General features: G+C 43.3%; 1 protein-coding gene and 1 long non-coding RNA gene across 3 annotated transcripts in view; both read left to right on the forward strand.

The window, feature by feature from the left end:
* ETV6 (ETS variant transcription factor 6) overlaps positions 1-12,884 on the forward strand; it is a 248,238-nt gene that overhangs the window by 34,354 nt on the left and 201,000 nt on the right. The gene's annotated exons all lie outside the window — the stretch shown is intronic.
* Positions 1-12,884, forward strand: part of LOC126930800 (uncharacterized) — a 51,116-nt gene continuing 38,232 nt past the window's right edge. The window contains exon 1 of the long non-coding RNA XR_007717683.1: positions 1-12,884. This exon is cut by the window's right edge and continues 17,638 nt beyond it. This is a non-coding gene — a long non-coding RNA (uncharacterized LOC126930800).

The raw sequence follows: 12,884 nt of genomic DNA on the forward strand, positions 1-12,884 counted from the left end.
TCCTTTTTTGATGGACCCTAACTATGATCAGCTTTTAGCCAGGAATGTATCTGCCACTAAACTGTATTATTCTCTCATTTAACATAGCTTCACAGTACTAGGAATGGAAAAGGGGGCGTGAACTTCTCAAGACTGCTGTGTAAGTCTGTTTCTTTCTTTGATTCCCATACCTCAAGGAACTGAGAGCACACTTTGAGCCTGAGTGTAAAGTTTGTTTTCCTAGAAATGTCACCAGGCCGTAAACTCAGAAACAGATTACCCCAAACAATTCCCTAAAGGGCTCTTTACTTTTTTCTTATGTTACCTTTTTTCCTGTGGCATTCTGTCTCATAATATGAACTTCATATAGTTGCCTCCCAAACTTTTCTGTTTAGCTTTTTTTTTTTCCCCCCCAAGAGGAATTTCTTTAAGTACACTGTGGAAATGTGCATAAAGATGAAAGCTTGACTTTTCTAAACACTGTGTTATAAAATGAATTGACAATTAATTCCACAGATGTGTATTGCCTCATGGATAGAGGGTAAAGGTGGTCATTTGTCACTGACTTTGACAACTGAGAAAAAGGTGATTCCAGGGAGTCGGCCCTGTGTGTAAGAAATTTCAGGAACAATGTGGTCAATTAATTTTACTTAAGATGAATGTAAACATCATGTGTACATCTAGTTCTTTCAATAAATACAAAATAATTGTAAACCATAAAGTGGGTTTTTTTCCTTAGTGGCAGATAAATCAGTGCCTCTAACAAATCCACCTCTGTCCTGTGGCATTTTTTGAAATGTCACTAATTTCACAGACTAAATGAGCATCTCGTGTTACTTAGCTTTTAAAACATATTATTTGTGGTTTTTTCCTTTAATATTTTGCTTAGAAAGCCTCTCTAAGATCCAATAAATATTCAGTTAAGTAGATGGAATATTACCTGTTTCATTTTTACATTCAGGCCTTAAGATTTCATTAGCGAAACTTCCACACATATTCAGAAGTAATGAGAACGGTCTAATGAATTATATGTACTCATCACTGGGCTTCAACAGTGATCAATACGTGACTAATCTTGTTCTATCTGTATCCTTATATCCTTCTCACCCTTCCTCCTATTATTTTGAAGTATAAGTCACTCATCATTTCAGCTATAAATACTTCAGGTTGTGTCTTTAACAGACTTAAAAACCAAGCAAGCGAAATGCCATTATCACACCTCATAAAGCTAACGGTCATATTTTCATATTCTCTAATTAATACCTAGAGTTCACATAAAATGCCTAGTATTTTGGGGGCTGAGGATACAACGCATAAAAACTAAGGCCTTGATGTTGTAATACCCAAAAGCCAATATTCTAATGTGAGGAAACAGACAAAATATAAGTAAACTAGGAACAAGATAATTTCTGCTAACAGTCAGTGCTGGGAAAGAAACACAGTGGGTGACAGAGAGAGTGACGCAGGCCCAGGGGGATCCTCTTCCAGGTTGGTGGTCAGGGAAGGCCTAGGAGGTGGCATGAGTGTGAGGACCAGGTGAAGGGTGGGAGCTGGCGCAGGGGACAGTGTCCCAAGCAGAGGGATTTGCCACTGCATGAAGAGCTTGGTGGGCCTGCGGAGTGTCGTCTAACCACGCACCTTTCTCCCTGTTAATGCTGGCTTTAGTTATAGTCATTTGTAATGTGTAGCTTTTCAGTGTCTAACTTTTCAACAGGGTAAGTAGGACCATCCAGAGTACACCAGTATTGAGCTTTGTGATACCTTTTGGCCGATTTGTTGATCAGTTATGCTTAATTGTCCCTGAACATTTCAGGAAAAAAAAAAAAAAAAAAGAAGAAGAAATGGAAAATTCAGGCTACTTAAATCACGCCTTTGAAATCTAGAAACACCGAGGGGCACAGACCCTTCGTGTGTAATAACAGAGCTCTATTTTCTGCACGGAAGGTGCCCTCTTGAGATTTGGGACACTTCCTAATTTTTTCTGGGTAAAATAAAAGTGACAACTTTTTTTTTCTTGTGACTTTTTAATACTTCTTCTTCTCTGAGTAAAAACCAGGAAGTGGGAAGCAAATGTATAAAAACCAGCAATACACACACATATGTGTGTATTTTCATGTACATATGAATGTATGTGGATGATAGAGAGAAAAGAGGATGCATGGAGAAGATGTCTCGATCAAATTTGATGTAAATGTAATAGCAAATTAGAGTACATTCTTGTCTTAATCTTTTCTGTAATAAAGATAAAATGGGGCATTATGTTCTTATGATTGAACAAAAGTGGATGATTTCAACCTTTTCTTAGCCATTAAAAGAAGAATTTGAAACAGTCTTTGCATATATATACAGAGAGTTTGTCAGCCTTTCTTCAAACACAGCCAGCCACAGTCAGACTAAACATTCGAAGACATTAAATTTAGTCCACAGTGGAAGTATTTGTTGATTCACATATTTTCTTTTTACAAGAAAATCTTCAGGGTTAGTATTCACCCCTGAATTGAACACAAAGTAAAATTCCATTGTGTTATAAGACAGCTTAAAATGTTATCTTTGATTTAATCCAGACAATTCTATCACTCTTCTGTAAAAGGTGCTGGTATTTTAGGCTTACCAGTCAGCTACATTAAAAGCTGTTGATAGTTTTGCAGTTTATGAAATAATTACTCTTCCTCATTTGTCTTCTTGGTTTGCCCAGCATCAATGCTCTTGTGTTTACCAGGGACTCGTGATTTTATTTTTCTTCCCAGTGGGTGGGATAGGAGACCAGTAGGTGGGATAGAGAGTTTATGATAGATTCAGTTTGTCTTTATTTACTCAAGCACTCTTCCAGGGCCTGGAGCTGTCAAAGGTGAAGTAGGAAATTATTGTTTACATCTGTCAGGAATTCACCGTTCTGTCTTTTATGAGCTTTCATGCCCTTTAGAGACCATTTTGCACACCTTGATTGTCAGAAAGGGGTCTGGGATATTTTTGGAGCGGTACAGAGATGCATACAGCAACTTAGACTGTCATGACGTTTTTTTGAGATGCCGTCTTGCTCTGTTGCCTAGGCTGGAGTGCAGTGGTGTGATTTTGGCTCACTGCAACCTCCGCCTCCCAGGTTCAAGTCATTCTCCTGCCTCAGCTTCTCGAATGTATGGGACTACAGGCATGTGCCACCATACCTGGCTAATTTTTGTATTTTTAGTAGAGATGGGGTTTCACCATGTTGGCCAGACTGGTCTCGAACCGCTGACCTCAAGTGATCTGCCTGCCTCGGCCTCCCACAGTGCTGGTATTAACAGGCGTGAGCCACCATGCCTGGCTGTGCTATGACTTTCAATGCTCTGTTGTAGTTTTTTCTTAAAATTTAAGTTTGCTTGGCAATACCCTTTTTTTCTTTCTTTCTTTTTTATTTTAGACAGAATCTAACTTTCACTCAGGCTGGAATGCACTGGCACAATCTCAGCTTACTGCAGTGTCTGCCTTCCAGGTTCAAGCGATTCTCCTGCCTCTGCTTCCCGAGTATCTGGGACTACAGGCGCACGCCACTGCACCCAGCTGATTTTTGTATTTTTGGTAGAGACGGGGTTTCACCATGTTGGCCAGGCTGGTCTCAAAACTCCTGACCTCAAACGATCTGCCTGCTTTGGTTTCCCAAAGTGGTGGGATTTAAAGGCATGAGCCATCATACCGCGCCCCGCACCCCACCCCCACCCCGCCCCACCTTTTTTCTTTCTTTTCTTTTCTTTTTTTTTTTCCAGCTTACTGCAACCTCTGGCTCCCCATTCCCCGCGCCCCCCCACCGGGTTCAAACGATTCTTCTGCCTCAGCCTCCCAAGTAGCTGGGATTATAGGCACCCGCCACCACACCTGGCTAATTTTTGTATTTTTAGTAGAGATAAGGTTTCACCATGTTGGCCAGGCTGGTCTCAAACTCCTGACTTCAGATGATCCACCCTCCTCGGCCTCCCAAAGTGCTGACATTACAGGTGTGAGCCGTACCCGGCGCCCCCTTTTTTTTCTTAATAAGAAAATGAGTGCCCATCACTCATGTAGTCAAGATTGCTGAGTACGAGAAATCAGTAAATTAAGTTAATATGAAGAACTTAACACCGTTCTAGCCAAAGTAATGCTTAATAAGTACAGTATTGTGCAATTATTGCTAAATAGCATACATTGATTGTGTTCCTCCATTTAAGACACTTTTAAGCATTGTAGGGAAGGAAAACCACATAAACTGTGGTCTTTAGCTTTAACCGACTTGTAGCCTAGTTGAGAGAAGCCATATGTGTAAGATGACGAGTAATAGCACAAAGCAGTATGTGATCAGTGCCAAATGCAAATATGTACTAAAGGGGTTTAAAGCACAGAGAAAGTTTGTTGTGAACTGGAATAATGATAACAATGGCAGTGACAGTAGCCAGCATTTACTGAGTGCTTCCACGTACTACGTACTGATCAAGTCTCTTACAGGTTTTCGCTCATTTAATCTTTATGTCAGCCGTATGAGAAAGATGTTCCTCTTAGTATTCCTGCTTTACAGCTCAGAAAACTGAGCGAGGTTAGCCAACAGGCCCAGGGTCCCACACCAAGGAAATGTGGGGTCTGGGCTGCCTGTTAGAGTCTCAGCTGCCTGACTCCAGAACCCCAATCTTAGCCACATCAAGGTGGTCTAGGAGAACTGGATCAAAGTAGGTACCTTACGGGCAAAGGAAGCTGACTACCTCATGGAAGAGTCTGGTGTATACAGGAAAAGAGCGAAAGGTACAATATTGGGCCATGATTAAAGGGCCTTTGGTCCCTGCTAAAGGCACTTCAACCTGATCCAGAAAGCAGTGGGAGAACCAGCGAATGGACTTAGCAAGAGGAACATGGGGTGCATTGCAGGGCAGTCACTATGGCTCAAGTTGGGGTTTTCTGATGCTTTCTGCGTCAGTCTCATGGCTGTCTAGTGGTTTGATTTTCCATTAGCCCTTTCTCCCTTGGCCTTGAGGGATGAATATCTACAAAATCTCACCTATGGGGCAAAACCTCACTGTCCCACTGGTGATGAGCTGGGCTTCCCAGCAGCTCGTACGAGGCCTGTGTCCTGCTGTGTAACCTGCCTCAAGACTGCAGAGGACAGAGTTAGTTGTCCCTTCCCCTCAGGGGCCTCTTTATGCTTCTCTGGATTTGGGACCAAGGAATCCACAGTTTAGGGCAACCCTAGAAACCCCAGGAGGGGTGTGGTGGCATGTGGAGACCCTACTAAGATAACCATAGCCTTAACTGCTCCTTGAGGTCTGGCTCTGGGTCCCAGGGGCTGCTTAGAAGGATCCTTAGTGATCCCCTGGTCAAGATCTCATATGTTTAGAGGGCAAGGTTAGAGGAGTTACCACAGTTTTCTTCTACATGCTGATTAATCTAGGATTTAAATACAGGCTCCAAAATAAAGTGTAAGTGGTGGTAGCTCTTACTTTGAAGAAGGAAACCAAGCTTCACATTAAATGACATGGGCTTCTGAAAATGTGGGAAGGACTAGGAACAAAGGCTGCTTATTGCATCTATAACTCTCTTTAGACAAAGAAAATATGTGATTAGGAAATGTTTTGGCAAGATCTCACCGAGATTATTTACTGCAAAGGAGGGCCAGGACTCAGCCAGGCGGGGAACATGGGGCGTGTTTGCTGGGAGTATGGAAGAAGAACATTTTAAAGTATGGAAGTGGACTGAACCCTTGTGCTGGGGCTGGGGACAGGGAGTGCTGTAATACAATTTTATGTTGTTAGGGGATCTCTGCAAAACCCAGAGTAAGTAGAGGAAGGAGTCTGCTTGAAATTAGGAATAGTAGGGTCAGGGTCCAGATGGAGGTGGGGAGGAGTGGGGCTCAGACCTGACCTCTGCTTTTCTAGGCATGGTTTGAATATTTAAAGACACAGCACAATACATTTGCCATTTTATTTTGTTTGTTTTGTTTTATTTTAAACCATGGCTAACTCTTCTCCAGTCTTCTCCAGGAGAAAAACTTGATTGTCATCCTGGCACAAAAATGTCCACAGTTAGGCTATCAGGCAAGCTTCCGTGAGCAGATCAAATTTGCTGGTCTGGTTCTAACATTCAACTCCCTAGCTTTTTTTAAAAGAAAAAATAAGCTGGCATCAACTGAAATTTCAGGTTAGGGGCTTGATTTGAGGATGTTTGGAGAAGCGGGAGCTGTCTGCCATGTCTTTTGTGGACATTGGATGTGTTTCCGTGTTCTGGTTGGCCACACTTCCCCCTGGGGCAGATTCTTCAGAATCGTTTGTCTCCTACTGGGAGTCTTTTCCCCTCCCCCCCACCCCCCTTTGTCTTTTTCTCTGACATCTGCCGCACACTGTCTCCAGGGCATACGGTCCAGACCCTCCTGGGAGAGCTTCATCTGCTTAGTATAACTTCTAACAGAAGATAGAACTGATGGATTTTCGTGCACAAATACAGGTTCACAAGGGTGTTCTTGCCAAAAGCTCCACGTACTCGGTGTCACAAGCGTGAATTTATGATGCAGTTTGAAAAGGGTCAGAATATACAGAGATGAGATTCACGCCAGCCCATGAGTGCTTTGTGGTGCTGAGGTAACGGAAGTGCATCTGGCGGTGTCCGGAGCTCAAGTGCCTCCTGCAGATGCCAGGAAGAAAGGTGGCTCTGCAGACTGGGAAGGGGCGTAGGGATGCACAGTGCTTGCCTCCTTCCACCTGATAATTTAGATAGAGGATGGCAGGTGTAAATCCGTTTGTGGCAGATACAGTGTGAGCTGTCCTTCCTCCCCCTTCCTCGCGTCCTTACAAGACACCTGTCTGCTTTGTATAGATTCCGGCACTGTGTTATGATATTCTTGTAGTTTCATTTTTTCATTGTTTCTCTTCTGATATTGGACTTCATATGCAAAGAATGGGATTAGTCGTAATCTTCATAACACATTATCTTCATATGTTTAAGCTGATTGTGATGGCACACACCTGTAGTCTGAGCTACTCTGGAGACTTGAGGCGGGAGAATCACTTGAGCTCAGGAGTTTGAGGCTGCAGTGAGCTATGATTGTACCACTGCACCCTCGCCAGGGCAACAGAGCAAGACTCTGTCTCTAAAAAAGATAAAATGGGCTGGGCACGGTGGCTCCATGCCTGTAATCCCAGCTCTTTGGGAGGCCGAGGCAGGCAGACCACTTGAGGTCCAGTTTGAGACCAGGCTGGCCAACATGGTGAAACCCCATCTCTACTAAAAATATGAAAATTAGCAAGGTGTGGTGGTGGGCGCTGGTAGTTCCAGCTACTTGGGAGGCTGAGCCAGGAGACTCGCTTGAACCTGGAAGGCAGAGGTTGCAGTGAGCCAAGATTGTACCATGCACTCCAGCCTGGGCAACAGTGAGACTCTGTTTTTAAATAAATAAATAAAATGAAATAAAATAGTGTAATAAGCAACTATGTAGTCACTTCAGGCTGCTATAACAAAACACATAAACTGCGTGGCTTATAAACAACAGATTTGTTTCTTTCCGGCTGGGGGCTGGTAGTCTGAGGTCAAGGTGCCCAAATGGTCAAATTCTGGTGAGGACCTTCTCTTGGGTTTCAGGCTGCTGACTCCTCACTGTGTCCTCACATGGTAGAAGGGCGAGGGAGCTCTCTACGGCCTCTTTTATAAGGACCTAAATCCCATCCATGAGGGTTCTACCCTCATGGCTTAATCACCTTCTAGAGGCCCCATCTCTAAATACCATCACATTGAGGGTTAGGATTTCAACATATGAATTCTGGGGTGACACGAACCTTGTCTATAGCAGTGACCATCAACCCATCCCCCAAACAAAAGCTAGGACCTGGAGTATAACTTACATCTGAGCAGATTGCTGTCCTTCCCACACCTCCTCTCCCTTCTTTTCTCTACCCAAGGTAACTGTTGTCTGAATCCTGTATGCATCTATCTTTCCTTTTCTACACTTTATTTCACTTACATATAGTTCTAAAATAGAACACATAAAAACATAAGACATATACACATAAAAAGTATGTAGCTATATAGATATGTATTTAATTTTTTATCACCTTTCAACTTTGTAAAAAGGATATCAGACCATATATAATCTTTTGGGGCTTGCTTTTTTTACTTAACGTCTTGACTGCCAGCATTCATCTGTATTGCTACTCATCATGGTAGTTAATTTGCCTTGTCTGCTGTATGATGTTCCATCATGACCCGATTATACACAATTTATTCATTCACTCTCTCATTGATGGGCGTTGAAGTTGGTGCTAGGATTTTGGCAATTGCAAACAGGTTTGCCATAAATATATTCATGTATATATAATCAGTTGTCCACATGCAAAAGAGGCCTTTGTGCTCTTGACTCTATTATTTTGAAACCAGCAGTAGTACTGCACACTGGTAGAATGTTTGTGGAAAGTACAATAAAGGTAAGTTCTCAGTACTTCGTATTTCAGTTTGGTGTGAAGAAGTAGCATGTAAACTTCATAGGAGACAAGACACTTCTATGGTTTTGAGTATTTGTCTCCTCCAAAATTCATGTTGAAACTTAATCACTTAATCCCCAGTATGGCAGTATTGAGACATGAGGCCTTTAAGAGGTGGTTGGGTCCTGAGGGTTCTGCCCTTATGAATAGATTACTCCATTCATGGGCTAATGGATTAATGAGTTTTTACGGGAATGGGACCGGTGGCTTTATAAGAAGAGGAAGAGAGACCTGAGCTAGCGTGCTCTGCCCCTTACCTTGTGTTACCCTGCACTGTCCTGGAACTCTGCTGAGTCCCTCTAGCATGAAAGCCCTCCCCAGATGGGGCCCCTTGACCTTGGACTCCCCAGCCTCCATAACTGTAAGAAATAAATTTCATTTCTTTGTAAATTACCTAGTTTTAGGAATTTGGTTATAAACAACAGAAGACAGACTACATATCTTATTTTAATTCTGTTTCCCCCACTAACTTCCCAGCCCCGCAGTGCTTGGAGCAACTGTTTCTTCAGTCATGACTTCAGTATAGTTAATGCCTGTTGACTTCATCTTATGTTAAATTCTTTGCAGGAAGATCAGTCTTTTTTTTTTTTTGTTCCTCTGTGTGTCTAATCAGGTCAATTCTTTGCATTATTTTATTTAGCATCTACCAGGAACTAGGCAGGCACTATCTTAATAAAGCCTGGTTCTTGCTGTTGAAGAACTTGCTATCTAGTTGGGAGCGGCAGTATGCAAACTAAGATTTAGAATGCATTATGAGGCCAGGTGCGGTGGTTCACGCCTGTAATCCCAGCACTGGGAGGCTGAGGTGGGTGGATTGCCTGAGTCCAGGAGTTCAAGACCAGCCTGGGCAACGTGACGAAATTATCTCTACAAAAAATTAGCCAGGTGTGGTGGCAATGCCTGTGGTCCTAGCTACCCGGGAGGCTAAGGTGGGAGAATCACCTGAGCCCAGGAGGTTGAGACTGCAGTGAGCTGTGATTGTACCACTGTACTCTAGCGTGGGTGACAGGATGAGACCCTGTTTCAGTAATAGTAGTAATAATAAATTTAAAAATAAAATAGAATGCATTATTATATGTACCTCCTAGAACTTAGGTCTTAGAGAGAGAGTGCTTACCTCTCCTTGGGAGAGAAGACCTATGGCGGTGGGAGATAGTGTTGCATCTGACAGATAAATTAGGGAAGGCACATGGGCTGGACGATTTCAGAGAAGTTAGAGGCACGGGAGAACATTTTCTGCTCAGGCCATGGCGGGTGGTTGGCTTTGACTGTAACATGCAGCATATGCAGTTCATGGAGGCAGATGAGGCAAATCATGCTGTGCTTGTGTTTTTGTGAGTCTCTTCAGTTTTGGGGTTTGTAGACAGGTCATGTTCACTTACTCCTAACCTCTCTCCCACCATAGTCATCTGGGTCGGTGCTACTTAGTGTCATCCTCTCACTCTTTCCCTTGGTGGCATATCCAGTTGGCTAACAGGACAGGCCTGACCTTGTGCCCGGAGTAGGGAGAAGATCCCGATCACCTCTGGTCCTTGTCAGGCTGTTTGCTTGGATGGTAGAGTTCACCCAGGTTAGGACTCAGGAGCGACCTGTGGTCATGGAGTAGTGTTTTTCTGTCCAGGGTCTGGACCAAGATAACCCCATCACAAGGGTAGCAACAGTATGTGCTGGGGCAATTCCACTACCCACTTCTGGTGTTCTTCAGTGCTTTCCCTGCACTATCTCTGTCCCCAGCTGCTTCCATCCATTTGCTTTCTAGTGATGAAGCACTGGGGGAAGCTGAAGGGATGGCTGCTGCACCCACATCCATTCCTGCCCATCTGTTCTCAGAGACTCTATGGCTAGCAGAGGGAGTGATGATTTCAGGGAAGAGTACCAGAGAGGGCCAGTGGATAGCAGGAGTCTCTCTTGGAGAAAAGAGCTGGTCCTCTGTGACCAGTTCTCCCTCAAACTAGAGAGATTATACAGCCACTGCATACACAAACACACACGCTTGCGAAGGTAGGATGGAGTTGTACCAAATAAAAGTTTATTGAAAGGGATGGTGGTAGACAAACACTGTATCGTGCCATGGCATAACAGGGTATTATAGTTTGGATGGCTTTTTGGAAATCATTTTAGGCCAACCTTATTAGAGATCTAATTTATTTGTATTCTTGTAGCTACCTAGCACAGTGGTGAGAACACAGACCAACGTTTGGTAAACCTTGGTTTGAACTCTACCCCTGCTGCTTCTGAGCTCCGTGACTCTGCATATTATTTAACCCCTGAGGCCCAGTGTCCTCGGTTGAAAAATGGGCCACTAACTTAGTATGAGGGCTATGTAAGATGTAATGCACATGCCATATTTTATAAATGCTTCTTATGGAATTATCTGAATTGGGGACCCATCTGTTGCTTTTATAAAAAGTTCACCCCTTATGACAAGCCAGTCCGATGGCCACGTTTAAACCAAATGCACTGTCTTCTGTAATGCTCAATATCTTTTCCATGTCATTGAGTGCAGAGAGTCGGTGGGAAGATGATCACATACAGACAGAATGGGCACCACTCTGCCTAAACATGGCTCTCCCTTTCAAAACAGTGCTTTAAAATATCTCCTCCCCCATTAAACTTTTCCAGTGAAGACTCTTTTTTTCCACCTGGTTATTGTCTCTGTGTTTGTTACAGCCTTCTCTCTGCTTTCAGATACTCAACTCTGCAAAGTCGTCATCATTTATCCACATGTGCTTTTGTGTGTGTTCATCCCATTTCTCGTCTTAGAAGACGTGTTCCTGCTGGTGCTTGGAATAAGATGTTCTTTTCCCTCCCCGTGGGGATGCTAGTTTTCCTCTCTTTAAGGAGCTAGGAGAGAATTTGGTTCAACATGTCTTATGTATCAGTTTAGCACTGTGCTTTTCTTCCCTTAGATTGACATGTGATTTAAAAAAACAAAATTTGGAACCCGTCATGTAAAGGTGGTGTATGTCACTTAGTGTAGGTCATCTTTGTACCTTTTGTATACTGAATTTTGCTGTGACCTGTCAAAGGATACCGAAGACAGGCCCGTGCGAAATACTTAATTTCTGGCATTTTTGTGCATGTGAGACTCATCTGATGTGAACTGAAGGGATGTTATCCTTCCTTTTAATGATATCAAATCTGGTCCAAATTCATATGACCCCTTAGAAAATTACTGTGATAGGAACAGATTCTAATGAATTGAAATAGAGATTTCTCTCCCTCCCGTACTTAGGATTTGAGAGTTACATAAGAAAGTCAGGGATAGGGTCAGGATAGAATGGCATGGAGAAAGTTGGAGAAGAGAATACTGAGGAGAGGAAGGGAGTGACAGCAGCAAGGGCCATCGCTGTTAGGAAGAGAATTCTTTCATCAGACGCTGGAATTCTCCTGCCAGGCACTGGGGTTTGCCCTAGCTTCTTTCTGCTTTTACTGGATCCTGGGTCCTCCAGTTGAAGTGAGCTGTATTACAGTCCCTTCCAGTTTCGCACTTCGGGGAAGTGAAATGGAGCAAATCCTAATGGCGCAGGCTGGAGGGAGAAGGACTAGTTTCTTTAATGTGACTCAACACCTGGCAAGGCTGTCTTTTTCTCAACCGGGTTTAGTTCCGCAACATGCAGAGTCAGATTTTGTGGAGTTTCCAGCTCTCGCCTTCATGGCTGCCCTTGTGTTTGTGTTCTCCAGGCGCCTCCTTCTCATCACTCTTTCTCCAGTGCTGGAGACCCAGGGACGTGCATCCTGGAGGATTGTGAGGAACCTCAGCTGCTCCCCTCGTCCTCTGACCGGGTGGTAGGCTCAGGGAGCTTTGGAGTCTCATGCGGTCAGCAGCCCTTAGCATGTTCAGTTGGCTTTTTCCGTATCTCCAGTGACATCTTTCTTCTTCTTAATCATCAACTCATGGAATATTAGAATTACCAAGACCCCTGCAGTTCCTGGGGTCTAATTCCTTCATTTTAGAGATGAGGACCCCTAAGGCCTGGGGAGGGGAGATGATAGGTGTAGGGAAAAAAAAGAAACTTTTTCCTCTAAATAAGATTAGCAAAACGATAAATTAACAGGAGAAAAATAGAGAATTTATTAACACATGCAGCACACATCACATAGGAAAAACCTCAGTGATGAGTGACTCAAAGATTCAAGGGCTTTTCTTTCTTTTTTCTGTATAGCATTTGTCAGTCTCTGATATTGATTTTTACTTGCTTCTTAATATTTGTCTCCTTCCACTAGTACGTACACTCCATGGGAACAGTGATTTTCATGTCTTTGTCACTGCTTTATTCCCAGCACATAGAGCTGTGCCTAGAGTGGTAGGCAGATAATTGTTAAAACAATGAATACATGAACTTTGGGCAAATAACCATTCTGTACTTCAGTTTTCTTGTGAGTAAAATAGAGACAAAAATTGTGCCTACTTCATGGAGTTGCAGTAAAGACTAAGGG

The sequence above is a fragment of the Macaca thibetana genome, chromosome 11, assembly GCF_024542745.1.
Source record: "Macaca thibetana thibetana isolate TM-01 chromosome 11, ASM2454274v1, whole genome shotgun sequence".
Lineage (NCBI taxonomy): Eukaryota > Metazoa > Chordata > Mammalia > Primates > Cercopithecidae > Macaca > Macaca thibetana.